Source organism: Phodopus roborovskii, unplaced genomic scaffold, assembly GCF_943737965.1.
Source record: "Phodopus roborovskii unplaced genomic scaffold, PHOROB, whole genome shotgun sequence".
Taxonomy (NCBI): domain Eukaryota; kingdom Metazoa; phylum Chordata; class Mammalia; order Rodentia; family Cricetidae; genus Phodopus; species Phodopus roborovskii.
Genome location: NW_026126619.1, coordinates 1,921,935 through 1,937,023, shown reverse-complemented (window position 1 = coordinate 1,937,023; position 15,089 = coordinate 1,921,935). Strand labels below are relative to the sequence as shown.

At 35.6% G+C, this 15,089-nt stretch overlaps 1 pseudogene; it reads left to right on the top strand.

Moving 5' to 3' along the window:
- Window positions 1-5,885: 5,885 nt before the first annotated feature.
- On the top strand, window positions 5,886-10,005 carry LOC127237980 (60S ribosomal protein L7-like; annotated as a pseudogene).
- The last annotated feature ends 5,084 nt before the right edge of the window (window positions 10,006-15,089 follow it).

Genomic DNA, 15,089 nt, shown 5'->3' with positions numbered 1-15,089 from the left:
TGCCTGTTCTCTAACACATTTAGATAGCATCTATACATTATAAAACATTAAGATTTAATTTATAATTAATTCTCCTTGTGATTTTGGAGAAGACTGAGATATACATACAGTAGTAGTGACCACAATTGTCAAAGTAAGTGTTATTCCATGGTCTGGAAACTTCCCTCAAGCCTCTTCAGTGACTTCTCTACACAACATCTCTGTTTCTATAAAACAACAAATGTTGCACATGAAGTGTCTTGATGTTGAATAAACTGAGTGATTCCTGTGGCCAGGCTCAACATTTCACTGCATGGTTCCTCATATTTCAACATTGATAGCACCTCGTTCCATGCATTTTTGAAAAAAGGATTCAATAACCACCTCATGACTTTGCCCCTTTCTTTGTTAATATTTTCAAAATATTTCAAAGATAAGCTTAAAATGTACCTGTATTTGTATTATATTCTTTTATTATTGAATTACAGTGATTGCTTATACACAAGACACTTGTATACACAAACCCCAATATTTAGTCTTCATTTTTTACTGTTAAATGGTATTGTTTGATTAGTGAAATGTTTGCTAGGGACCGTAAGTCATTTTTATTCCGCTACACTTGAACATTTGTACCCTGTCTAATCACTTTTCTTTCTACAGTGACAAAATATTCTCAAATATATCTTTATGAAATTTCATAACTAAAAATAATAAATGGACAGAGTGGGCTAAAAAGGGGTTAACAGAGGGAATACAGGAAGGCACAGATGAAACTAAGGGCCATCTGCTCAGCTCAATGTATTTGTTAGATCTTTATATGTGTTGATATGCTTAGAGATTTCCATATATCCTATTACATTCTTCTTCAATCAGAATATCACTGAGGAATAAGTTTCTACTTCAAAGCTCTTGAAGGTTTACACACTTTTCTTTTTGAATTTCTAAATGTACGATGATTCGATATCCAGTGAATATATGTGTTACCAGAGACATTTTCTTTATTTTAATATATTTATTTCTGCATCTGGTTTTCCTTTTTGTGGTTTTCTTACTACAATCTTAAATTATTGGTGATGTTTTATCCTATAGCATGTCGTTTTTATGACTATACCATTTGACCATTAAATTGTAAACATATTCTTTATTCCATGTTATACAAGATTTGAATATGAGTACAAGATATACTAAATTATGTTTATATTAATAAAATATTATTTATATGATTACGTAGTATATATTAAGCTTAAATATCAAAATTATAATCTTGGGGGTTGGATAAGGGATCTGTGTTACCATGTATCTTTGCATACAAGATGCCCTGAATTCATCTTCCCCAAAATAACCAAAACTTTATATTTTCTCATGAATACTTCTCACTTTAGTTCTCTCTGTAATGGCATGCTTGTCCATATTTGAGTCTTCTTGTTTTGTTTGTATCCTTATTTGCTTGACTTCTCAATGTGGTAACTGAATGATGTGTCTTTGTGTCCTACATTTTTTTTTTCATTGAGTGAAATGTACTGCTATTGACAGCTTCAAGGATTGAGCTGGAGGGTTAAACGCTGATAGCTGAAATGAGAATATCCCATTTCTTGAGTGTTATGGACCATGTGACCATTGTCCTTTCCTTATAGCATTACCCTGTTTACTATCCCACATTACTCTTTAACGATCTTTCAATGAAGAATTAACTTCTATATTATTTATAGTTGTATACTGAAAATAGACAATGAATACACACACACACACACACATATATATATATAGTCAATGTATCTCTCTCTCTTATTATGCATATATGTACCACATAGTTCTATGCACCAGGCAGAGAAACAGCAGCAAATGATCTTGTAGTTGTAATTTTTAAGAAGACAAAAAGGGGAGGTCTGTGTTAGAATGGACTATGACGCACTGGGATATTTTGATTGGACATTCTAATTCTGTGAACCAAAGAGGTGTGTTTCTGAGTGCTGTACAATAATGCTTCGGTAACTGGACCTTGGCAGTCAGCCTCAGGAGAAGGAAGTGACCAAACAAGGAAATAGATCTTAATAGCTCACTTTAGGGATGTAATCTAATGGTTTTTAGCAAGGCAGACGGAATGGTAGAGAAGACACAGCTTGCCAGAGTAGTGTTTGCCACACTCCAGCAGGCCAGAGTCCCTTCAATTAATGTCAATCAGATATAAACAGTTCAATGCTTAATAAAAGTGCATTTTAAAATGAAAACTATAAAACAAAAGTCTCAGTCTTCCCAATACACTTCATTCTTCTAAATAATAAATTATCAGAGAATATGCTAACTTGTTTTGTTAGTAGCCTGGAACTGTTATTTTCATTTTGCTTATTAATTCACTACTGGAAAGAAGTGAGCTGTCTACAGGGAGTATAAAGGAATCCATTCAGAGCCTCAGGGATAAACAAAGATAAATGTTACTAAGTCAGGGAGGCTAAGGTGAAGGGTGGGTGCCAAGAGTCCGGGTTCCTTTGCCAAGCCTTGGAGAAGAGAGGGCAGCTCCAAAGTTGCTATAGGAGCTATAGATCACGCTTGGGTTGAATCCCAAAACGATCAGCAGCTGTCAATATTTGTCCTGTTTCTGTTGAATCGCTGTGTAACAAGAATGGGAGAGTATGAGAAACAGAAAATTATAGAATAGATGTGGTTCTAAACACACACAGATTATTTTTTTAACAGTTTAGAATTGAAGACTATCAGGAGGCATTAAAAAAAACCACTAAAAATACTAAGCCTGAAATGAGGTTATTGGTCCGGTATTTTAGAACTGGTGTTGGGAGCGCTGAATGACTACAACGAGTTAAGAAGAGGTGGTGTGCAAAAGGCTGCCAGAACCACGGTGTCACACACAACTGAGTGAAGAAAAGTGGCTGAAATTTGATTTCTCTCCCCTTTAATTTTAAATAGTCTGTGCTGATTCATGCATGTTTTATTCATGTGTAGACTTTTAACGATAGCAGTTGTTTTGTAGAGTAATTCACCATGATTAGCATCAAGCAAGGATCTACTCTGCTATGCAATTGATTTTTCCACTTGGTGTGGTTGTAGCTAAGAAAGCTAGGCTGTGATTTCCCTTTCTCCCTCCATCTCTGTCTTTCTTCCTTTAACCTTCATCTTCCTCCCTCTCTCCCTCCTTCATTACTTTTTTCCTTTGCTTTCTTCAGTAATTGACACTGTTTTATTTTTTACAGGCTAATTAATACTAGTATAAACTAAATAACCTAATGTACACTTTTAAGTTTCTCTTTAGAAGATGGATTTGAGATATGTACCAATGTATATAAATAAATTTCCCCCAACATAATATTTTTATTAATTATTTGAGAAATTTGTACAATGTGCCTGGAACACACTCACTTTCTATTCTTCCAAGGTCACCCCTCCCACACTTGTGCCTGCTCCCCAAAATAAAAATAAATAAATTAAAAACCAAAACACCAAGTCCAATTTGTGTTGCCTGTGGTCAAACTCCCAGTGGCAAAGATTAGTAATTGAATTATAGTTAAAAAGGTATTATATGAAATATTTTGTGACAGAAAATTTTACAAATGCATGAAAACATGTAAATAAGATTTTCCCAAAAATGTAGTTGAATACCCTTGTGCTAGCACAATTCAGTATATGTATGTTGCATACGTGTCCCTCCACCCAATCTCCTGGGAGCCCTCTGCCATTCTATATGTGCTCCTGACAGGGAATCAGATGGCTCTTACAACCTACTTTCTTGATGCTCTCTGAGGTTAAACAAGAATTCAGCAAATGTTTTTCTTTGTACCAAACTTTCATGGATGACTCCAGGCATCAAAAATTAGGAATATTCACCTTTTCCTTTGGTCACTCCCATTTAGAGGAAGAATTTATATTTCAGAGTTCCCTGTGGGCTAAGAATCGAGCTACCCTCTGCATGACCTATCTTGAGTTTTCATCTTTTCTTGATTTCTTTCTGTTCCTGTCTTGTTTCCTATAGTGTCACTAGTTTCCCATGGGTGTGCTTCTTCAACAGTTGACCTTTGAACTTACCCCCAACTTAGGAGTCTGTTTCTTGAGAAGCTACAAAAGAAAAAAGAATGCTGTGTGAGATTTAGGGGCATTTTATGTATAACTCATAGAATGTCCTGCACTAAATTACCTTAGAGAATTACCTCTCCAAATATAATAATTTAAAGAATCTGATACTCATGAGGACACTAATTAAAAATGTCTATTGAACATTTGTATGTAGGAGGCATCTTTATGGAAACCTAAGAAACCATGTTTATCACAAGATGAGGAGCAAAAACATGAGCTGTGTTATCAAAGAACTAGACCAAAAATATTCTCACATTTTCTTTCATCTCAATTTTATGTGTATATCAAAATCTCTCAAGAATTTGGCATTGTGCTACTGCCAATGCTGAGACATGCGATCTAAGTTAGTGTACAGAGTAAGACCCGTTTTCTCACCAGAAAGAGGGACTAACCAACAATCAGCACCATATGAAAAATGTACCAGTGCTGGATTTACATAGAGATATCAAAATTGAAGTAATGATACAACTAAGCTTTGTCAAACATTTTACAGAAGGTAACTACTTTGAGTAACCTTCCTCTCCTACTGATAAACAGTTGCAATGTCTTGAGAATAGTAAGCACCTCCCAAGATAAAATTAGAGCTAATACCAAGCACAGTATGTCTGAAGAATAATAAAAACATCATGACTAAAAGCACAAAATATACCTGTTTTTATTGTGGCTATAATAGATGGTTGTTAACTATCGGGTGATGGTTGAATTCATACAATATTCCAAGTGGGGAAAAAAAAACTGATTCAACAACTAATTTTGTTTGTAGTACCAGAGTTAAGCCAGAACTGGCAAGATGTCTCAGTTGGTAAAGGTGTTTGCCTCGTAAGATAAGGGATTGAATTCTGATCCCCAAACCCATTTAAATGTAGGAGGACACAATTGCTCCACAAAGTTACATGCTGTCTGACCTCAAAACATATGCCCCGAGAACTACGCACATACTATGCACATGAACATGCATGCAAATGAAAAGGGGGGAGTTGGGGAAGAAGAGGAGGAGGAAGAGGAGGAGGAGGAAGAGAAGGTGGTGGCAGAAGTGGCGGAGAAGGAAGAAGTAGTAGGAGAGGAGGGGGACACAAGGAGGAAAAGTTCACGACTATTGTCATATCAGAAAGGCTAGGGAAGACTGCGAGTTGATCACTCTTTTGAATCATCTCTCTTTTTATCGAAAAGGTACTAAAACTGATATATCCTAACATGAAAAGGTAGGATACAATTCCCACTGAATAAACTGTGCATATTATCTCAGGATGTATCCAACAGGGCATTGACCGGGTAAACTAACTGTATTGAGTATGCGATAAGGAGAAGTTTCCATAGTAAAGAACATGCCAACTCTTGCAGAATTCCAGAGTCCAGGTCCTAGCATCCAAGACAAGGTGACTCACAAGCTCTGGTAACTCCAGCCCAAGGGATCCCATGCCTTCCGCTGAAATCCCAGTCGCCCACGCTTGCACATGTGCATACCCACAATCACGTACAACACTTGGATACCGTGAGCAAAGCTCTGGGCTTTAACCAAGAACCGAGAGAAAAGAAGAAGAAAAATACTCTAGATAATGAAAAGAAATGGCAAAAGCAGAGTTTCTTCCAATAAGCTTGACTAGAAAAGAACTGTAAATACCTGAAAATGAAACAAACATTTTGGGGAGGCTGGTGCCATATGAAAAGTCCCATACGGAGAGAAGGCTCATGATGGAAAAACTAAAGGAAGACTGTTTGTTGCCTGTGGCTTGGAAGAAACAGCGGCTCAGCTAAACTAACAGTAATGAATGGAATGAACATGAGTGTAGATCCTCCCAAATCCTTCAGAAGAGATCACAGCCATGGTCAACGCCGTGACTGAGCTCTGTAGTAATTTAGAGTCTACATACCAAGGTAAGCAGTCTATCGGTTAAAAACGTGCAAAAATGGTAGTGAAAGTTAAAGTTAAAGAACTATGTTTTCAGAAGTCCTTTTTTAAACAAAGCAATAGATAAATAAGCATGAATGGGAAAGAGACCAAGGAGAATTATATGGGAGGGTTTGGAGGGGAAAAAAAGGAAAGGGGTAAATTATGAGATTATAACATAACCTCATAATCTCAAAAAAATTAAACATAAAATGATTGAATTAAAGAGTGAAGCTTGGCTTTTAAATTGAGTTTTTCAGGACTTCTAAGGTTGTGTTTGTTAAGGATCAGAAGGATTTGTGGGCATGGATAGGATAGACCCATGCTCAAATCCATTTCCATTGCCAATAAAAAGATGTCCCAATCTTTCTGTTTTAATTTCTTCCAGATTATCTTATTAGAAGAAATCTGTGTATATATGCTTTGTGTTCCTAAGAATGCAAATCCATACATTTCTAAACTTATTTAAATAATGCTTATCTATATATTTAATGGACTAAGGGCAAGTGGGGGGGGAATAGGAGGGATCAGACAGAGGGAAGGGAGGGAGAAATGAGATAAAGGACTGGAGTTGAGGGCATTTGGGGGCACGGTGGAAATCTAGGGCAATTGAAACTCTATGGAATCTACATGAGTAACACTAGCAAAGACTCCTAGTAAGACACCTAGCCTGATCTGGCCATCTTCTGTAACAGTGCGAGGCCTCAAGTGGTGGGATTGTGACACCAAGTCAGTCGTAAAACCTTCAGGGAGTGTGTCATGCCTGCAGAGTGTTCTGGAGCCTAGCAGAATTCTCTACAAAGAGACCAGAGAGACTTCGTCCAGCAACTGATGGTTGCAGTTTCAGAGTACCACAGCCAGATAGATATTAGGCAGAGCTCAGGGTAGTCGTGCGGAGGAGGGGGAGGAAGGATTGTAGGAGCCAGACGGGTCAGGGTCACAGTAAGTACAAAGAATCAACTGACCAGGACTCATGGGGCTCAGAGAGATCAGGGAGCCTCAGGGGTCTCAGCTAGGTCCTGTGCACATATGTTATGGCTGAGTAGCTTAGTGTTCTTACGGGATTTCTAACAGTCTGTGCGAGGGTGGTCTGTGACTCTTTTGCATTCTTGTGTGACCTTTTCCTCCTACCAAGTTGCCTTGTCCAGTCTTCACACGATGATATGTGCCTGGTCTTACTGTAGTTTGTTATGCTGTATTTGCTAAATACCCAGGGAGAGCTGCTCTTTTCTTGGGGTGGCAGAGGTGGGTTGAGAGGTGAGGGGAAGGGAGAGACTTAGAGGAGGGGAGAGAGGGCAAACTGTGCTCAGGAAGTCATACACGAGGGAAGAATTAAGAAAATTCACACATAAAAATATGAAGAAAAATTGATGTGCTTATATGCTCTCTGTTCCTAGGAAATACTCAATTCGAACAAAATCCATACCTTTCTATATGTATTTAAATAATGTGTCTTTATATTTAATTCACACATTCGAAAGTAAAATTAAGAAACATTTTATCTGTATTTTGATATTTCTGTTATGAATTTGTTGGCTTTGAATAGTTATTTTTGTTTTGTTTATTTTCTGGAACCAGATTTCACATCTTTCATAAGGGGAGATATTGGTTATGTTGTATCGAGTTAGATAAGCATAAATACCTTTAAATAATTAGTTCTGCATGTAGTGTAAGATGCGACCTGTCATTCTCATGTTCCCTGAATCTGTTCCAGCAAATATGACTGTCTTCTTTTCCCACTATTTCAGTCATAAGTACAGAAATATTCAGTATTTGAATGTAACCCTGTCCCGACACAGCAATCCAGACAGTCACTCTTGTCTTCTCACTGGTAGGCTTCCATCATTAAATCTTAAACACTGAGAATGAGAAAAGACATACTTTTCGATTTTTCAGGATAGTCCAGACTGACGCCTTTAACTAAGAGCACCATGACCTTCTAGCTACTCAGGGTTACTTCGTTGTTTCTGAGGTGAAAAAGGAAACAAACACGGGTTTTCTTGTTAAGTATAATATATGTGAGACCAAAGTGATAACCACTCCACTACGGAAACCAGCTCAGTATAACATATGCTAATTGAAAATTATTCAAGTCCTTACATTGGCCTTCTTGTGGATTTTAGACAACACTTAAAGTGATTTTTTTTTAAATTTTGTTTTGCCTTAGAAATAGTGTTAATGTAGGGAAGGTAATACCTCTAGGCTAATTCAGAACACATAATTTTAATATATTTTGTGTAAGTATCTAATGAGTTTATTCTCCTCTGATTTTGAAGATTCTATTTAGTCACTGATTTATTCACACTGCCATATGGTTTTTTCATGCTTTTGCTTGTAGCTAACCTAAAGAAAACATATTTTGCAACTTTAAAAAGGAGACGAGCAGAGAAAGAGCTGATGAATTTCTGTGAACTTGTACATCAAACAGCCGTGTTTGCTTTCTTCTGTGTCTTTAAATGCCAGTTTAGTATTCCCTTTACTTGTGTAGGCAGAACATTGCCAGACAGCCAAGAAGCTCTTATGAGCCACTCAGAATGCCTCACAGTAGCAGACATTCACATTGGCAAACATTTTTCATTCCATCCTAATTATTCCATTTGGGATCAAAAGAATTTCAGTAAAAATCTGGACATCAAATAAAAAGCAATATATGCACTTATATAAACATGATCGAAACGGATCTGTACTGTGGAGCAAAATAATTGCTTTATGATGGTAACCTAGAAAAGCTATGAAAATTGTGCTCATATATAAGATGTTTTTTAATGTCCATTTCTAGTAGTATATTATTTTGGAATAAAAAAATAATAATTCATGTGCTACACAGCAACTTCATGAAAAGGTTAAAACATATTTATTGGTTGAAGTTTTCCTGCTACCATAAAAGACATTTTAAAAAGTACACTTCCCTGATGGCTTATGGAATGATCGGTATGTAATGAGGTGTGTGATAATCACAGCATGAGCTGAGGGACAGTAAGCCATTTACATCCCTAATAGAACTAGTGTTTGAAAATCATCTATTAAGCAAATCTAAATAGGCCATGCTTGGTGAAAACGGGGAGTTTTATTAAAAGCGGTTTCACTATATTACCATTGTAGATGAATTTTCAGTCTTTGTTTAACTTTTAAATTACTGCATTGTTGATGCTTCAGAGATGGCTCACTGAAGGAACATTTAACTCCTCTTGCATTTGACATGGTTTCAGGTTCCATCACCTACATGATGTCTCACAACTATCTGTAACTTCAGTTCCAAGAGATATCACATGGTGTTCTGGCCTCCAAGAGCTCCAAAGCACACATGCTACACATAAACTTAGGACCACAAAAACTTAATAAATTAATAAACTCCAAGGTGCCCCCCCCCATACACACACTGGAAGGAGCCATGGAGGCCGCACCCGGAGAAGAAAAAGAAGGTTCCTGCTCTGCTAGAGACCCTTAAGAAAAAGCGAAGGAATTTCGCGGAGCGCTTCCAGAGAAAGTTTGCACTGAATACGCTCTGGAAGGCATGGAGGAAGCTCATCTATGAAAAGGCAAAGCATTATCACAAAGAATACAGGCAGATGTACTGGACGGAGATTCACATGGCTAGGATGGCAAGTAAAGCCTGAAACTTCTACGTGCCTGCAGAACCCAAACTGGCAATGGCACCTTTGTTAAGCTCAACAAGGCTTCGATTAACATGCTGAGGATCATGGAACCACACATTGCATGGGGGTACCCCAACCTGAAGTCAGTAAACGAGCTCATCTACAAGCGTGGCTATGGCAAAATCAATAAGAGAATTGCCTTGACGGACAATTCCTTGATTGCTCGATCTCTTGGTAAATACGGCATTATCTGCATGGAGGATCTGATCCAAGAGATCTACCCAGTGGGGAAACGCTTCAAGGAAGCCAACAACTTCCTGTGGCCTTTCAAACTGTCTTCTCCACGGGGCGGGATGAAGAAAAAGACCACTCACTTTGTAGAAGGTGGCGATGCTGGCAACAGGGAAGACCAGATTAAACAGACTTATTAGACTGATGAACTAAGGTGCCTGTGGTATTTTTGTAATCTGGTCAGTTAATAAACAGTCACAGCTTGGCAAAAAATAAAAATAAAAAATAAACATCCAAGGTATGTTACTGATTTAAGACAAAGAAATATTAAAACAATTTAATAATTTTTAAAAATTATTCAAAGAATAGAGTCTTTACATTTTAACTTTTATCACAGCTTGTGCCAATACATGTAAAAACAAAACAAAAAACAAACGAAAAAATAAACTGCTCTGTAGCAATAATAAAGTGTTTCCCAAAATGCAATGTTTCAGTATATGTATTTGACATGATAGTGGAGAATCAAGACTCATTCATGAAGAAACTATACTTCAGGATTTTAATCTTGATCTTTTTCTCTGAAAGTGTTATTCACATGATGGAGGAGAGCAAAGCATTGTTAGTTATTGATGTAGTTCCAGTTTTCCCCATGCAATCTTCTTTCTTTTCTTTGTCTCAGCTCTGTATTATTCCTGACATTCATGCTTTGTTTTTCACAGTAATTTTGTCCCAATAAACTACAAGCCTATCTCTTAAGGGAATGTCTCTGACTTGCATTTTTATTTTCTGAACGTGTTCATAGAAGCTCTCCATTTTAATAAAGTGCACTTAGATCCTCTTCTAATTTAAATTGTCTTTTCATTGTACCTAAATGTGTATCAGTGAACACAAAGCCATAACCTGGAAGTTGTAAATTTTCAAATTTTTAGTTTGAACCTATGATCTAGCTTGAGCCATTTTTTGGTGTTACATCTATCTCTACAGTCACTTCTGTTGGCTATCAGTTTTGTCTTACACCATTTGTTGTAATTGCAGATCTTTTTCTTGTTGAAATGTCTTTCCTCCACCGTCAATGAGTTGTGTAGTAGATTTGTGTGAAATACTTCTAGGATCTTTACTCTATTCAAAGTTTTCATTCTTTGGCAATGTTACACTTGCAATTTAGTTTGCTAAAGAGCTTGAAGTTGTAGGACATCAGTCTTTGCTTTTCTTTTGTGCTGATTGACCACTCTACATTTTTGCCTTCCATATACAATTTACTGACAGTTTACTAGTAGCTATAAAATAACTTAATAATTCAGTTATTATTTTTATGACACTAAAACCAAAATCTAAGTAATTGCAAACACTTGACAATGCTTAATTTTCTTTTTTTTTTTTTCATCAAAAACTACAGGTATGTAACACTGTTTTTCCTTTGAATAAGCACATAAAGTAACTGCACATAAAGAAGTGAAAATCATTTGCTTTAGAGAACAAAATTTATCAGAAAAAGGTTGCAAATATAGTGTTCTCCATTTAGTTGTGTGTTTTCAAAAGAAATCATCAAAAACCCATTGAAGACAGTTATAACTGTCACAATAAAAATTAACTAAAACTATGTATGTGTGGTATAGATGGAATAAGTGGATATATATTGGCATCATAATTGTGATTATGGTAGGAAGTATTTTCCAGTGCTTGCCTTACTCAGATCTCATACAATTGGTAAGTTAAACCTGTGATTGTATAAGAGACCATGCTTAGGTATAAAATTAATATAAATAAATGGTTACAACTTTTGGGGGGATCTACAAGAAAGGAACATAAATTCTAAGATAACACTAAACAGCAACAAACAATCAGAACAACCAACCAACCAACAACAAACACCAGTAGGGTTTCACTTCTAAGTAAAGATTGTCCTCTAGGGACAATAAATAATGGGAAAACAAATACTATCCACTGGAAATCTTGAGTGGTGCTCTGGGGAGCTTGTTCTGATATGTTCATGAAGAAGAAACTGCCTGGTTGGTACTGATGACTTACTAGGAGTCTGGAGGCAATTTATGAGAAATGTGGTATAAAACTTTAAGTGACTGACTTTGTAAATAGGTGATTATGGAGGACTATTTGGCAGAAATGAGTAACTAGGGAAGTATTCTTATGTCTACTAATCATTCTCTTGGGTCTCCTGTCTAAACAAGAGTTATCTGATGATGCATCAAGTAAAAAAATAATCCAAATATTATTCATTTGAGTGTAGGATGATTTTTAAATTATTTTAAAAAGCATGTTATCAATCATAAACCCAATTACCAGTAAAAGCATGGACTATGAAGCTTTTAAGATTGCATGTCTCCCCAAGACAACAATGTAAGAAACAATAATGTAAGAATTCAGTACTAGATTGCTTAGTATCAATGACTGTGCAACTATAAAGCCCTACACATTAAAAAAATTTCCATTTCATAGAACACATTAGCCATAAAGGATCAAAAAATGTTATTGCAATATCTTCATCTCTTCTGGGTAGTCTCAGTGATAACTGATAAATAATTTAATAGTCTACATGTGAAACAGAGTCCATATTTTGACAGAGTGCATCCTTACCAGTGACATCAGGGTTTCTTTGGTTATAGCATGGTAGTACATAGAAAATATGTAAAACTATCATGCTGATGAGACTGGATGCTTAATATTTTTGTGAGTGATATAGATCAAACCCAGGGCCTCACACATGGTACTCAGGAACTCTACCTCCAAGCTACATTTCCACACCATAAAACTTTTTATATAATAAATACTTTGACATAATAATTGACATAACTTCTTCTAAGAGAAGATGGTAAAAAGACAATGCATAATAGAGATCATACTTATTTTATGAAAATATTTCCAAGTAAGGAAGTGTCTATTCAAAGACTCATATTATTTTAGACATTTTGAACCATTAGCCACTAAGCAAGTGTTTTTAAAATACTAAATATTTCAATCTTATAAGCTACTCATATGAAATCAACACATTTTAATTTAACCAAATTTCACGCAGAGCTACATTCATTACAAAATATTCCTGAGACTCAAAGTTTTATTTTCTCACACTGTGTATAAAGTGAAAATTACTTGGTATGTTTGTATAAAGCTAATTTTAGCTATTGACAAGTTCTTTCACTTTTATATCATTCAAAAAAAAATCTATCTTAGTTTCAAAGTATACCTGTTCATAGTACCAACAGGGCGTTTGTACTCCCATAAATTCCATGTAATTACTAGTTAACAATTATATTTTGGTCATACATGCCCACAAAGAAATGACTCAAACAAACAGTATTTATAAACTTCAACCAAGCATTTCACATTTCTCTTTAATCTAAACGAAGGATAATTAAAAATTTTTTTAGAGTAGATACTTTCTTCCATATTAAAATCCTAGAAATGCTTATCTTATACAATGTTCCCAACTCACTACAAACCAAAGTTTCCCTAAACACCTTTGTATTTGGGCATGGGAATTTGTTTCATAGCCATACAATTTCATTTTTCACATTTATTTATTTATTTTCCATGGGTTGTGTGTGTGAACATACTCTCCTTTATGTGGTGTGTATGTGAACATGCTCTGGTTTCTGTGTGGTGGCTAGATAACAACTTGAGGGAAATTGTTCTCTCCTTCAGTTATGTGCATCCTGAGGATTTAACTCAGATTTCAGGATTGGCAGCAAGCACCTTTACACATCTTGTCTATATGGCACCATTATTTTTATTGCCTCAAATTTACAACTGAAGTATTTATTTTCTTCTTTAGTCTTTTAAGTGCTATATTCAGAAATACATATGGTATTTTATTAAATAATTTTAACTGTGTTACATACTCAAATATATACTAATTTTATAATGAAATATGTATCATGATGTCACTAAAATGAAAAATAGAAAATGCTCCAGATGAACTAGTAACAAAAATGATTTCCTAGTACAATGTTGAATCTTTCAATTTGTGGCAGCACAGGATAAATTTCCCAAAAGAGTTCAATATGCTCAGAAAAAAAAAGACAGTTTTCATGAAGAATCTAGAGAAAATGTATAGAGCACACACATTTATGGATGTGTAATGCAAGACAAATCACACAAATGTTAAGAAGACTATATTCTAAATATGGAACAGCCTTTTGCTGAGATGGTTGAGGATTACAACATTTATAACAGTCTTCAGTTATCTATCAGCATGACAAAGTAAAGAGAAATGACAAAGTAAAGAGGAATTCTTCATCTTTTCAGAAAGAATGATTTATAAAGTATCTAAAATTAGCCAAGGAAAATGATTGATTACTAAGGGTGTCTCTAAGGTTGACTCAACAGCACTGGAGAGTAATAAATGGTGACATTTGGTTTGGAAGCAGAACCAAAGTATAATTAAATGCATTTTTTTTGTAACCTGATGAAAGATAGAACTGATATCATGACCGATGAGATACCAGTAGGAAAGAGGAACTCATACACAGGCCTGGAGTCTCATTCCCCAATACTACAAAGTGGCAGGAACTAATTCACTTCCTAGAGGTGACCTCAGGCCTGTGCATTATTTATAAGCTTGTGTGCTTGCAAGTGCACAAGTTACCCTCCCCTAACAAAATACTTAAATGATAATTTCTTATGACTTGTCCGGCAAGATTTTCTGGTGTTACAAACAAATGAACAATTAGTTGCCATGTCTGTATGTTTCTAGATTCAACTGTTTTACTTATATTAATCTTACTGTGTTGTATCACTGCACATTGAAGGAATGTTTTAACTCAGTTCATAATTTGAATGTTTTAATTCAATTCATAATTTTTGAACCCTGAACAAATAATATTAAGTTGTTATTTTTTCATAAGACCTTTAATTTCAAACTTCGAGTGATGATTAGAGTTATTGACTTGGAATGATTTTGTTTCATGTGCAAAGTGTATAAATAACTGTGCTCATGATAACCTACTCCCATCTATTCTTTCTGTCCCCTTTTAATGACTGTTGACACTCAGTTGTAGGTTCCCCTATGAGAAGGATGAGTGCCCTTCTCTTCTTGACTACTAGATTGGCTACAGTCAATGGCATATAAATAATTGTGTCAATATAAGAGCTGTTAATAGAAAGCTTAAGTGGCCTCCGACATAGGCATCCCATTCCTAAGTGTTCTGCAAACTCAATTTTTTTTTAAAGCCATGTCTCGGTTGACATATAATCCATTAACACAAGTCATTTTTGTCTTTTAATCATTCATTTAAAAGGGAACATTAAAAAAATTTGATACAGTTTTGGAAACAAAAGGTAGTGAATGATTTGTTTAC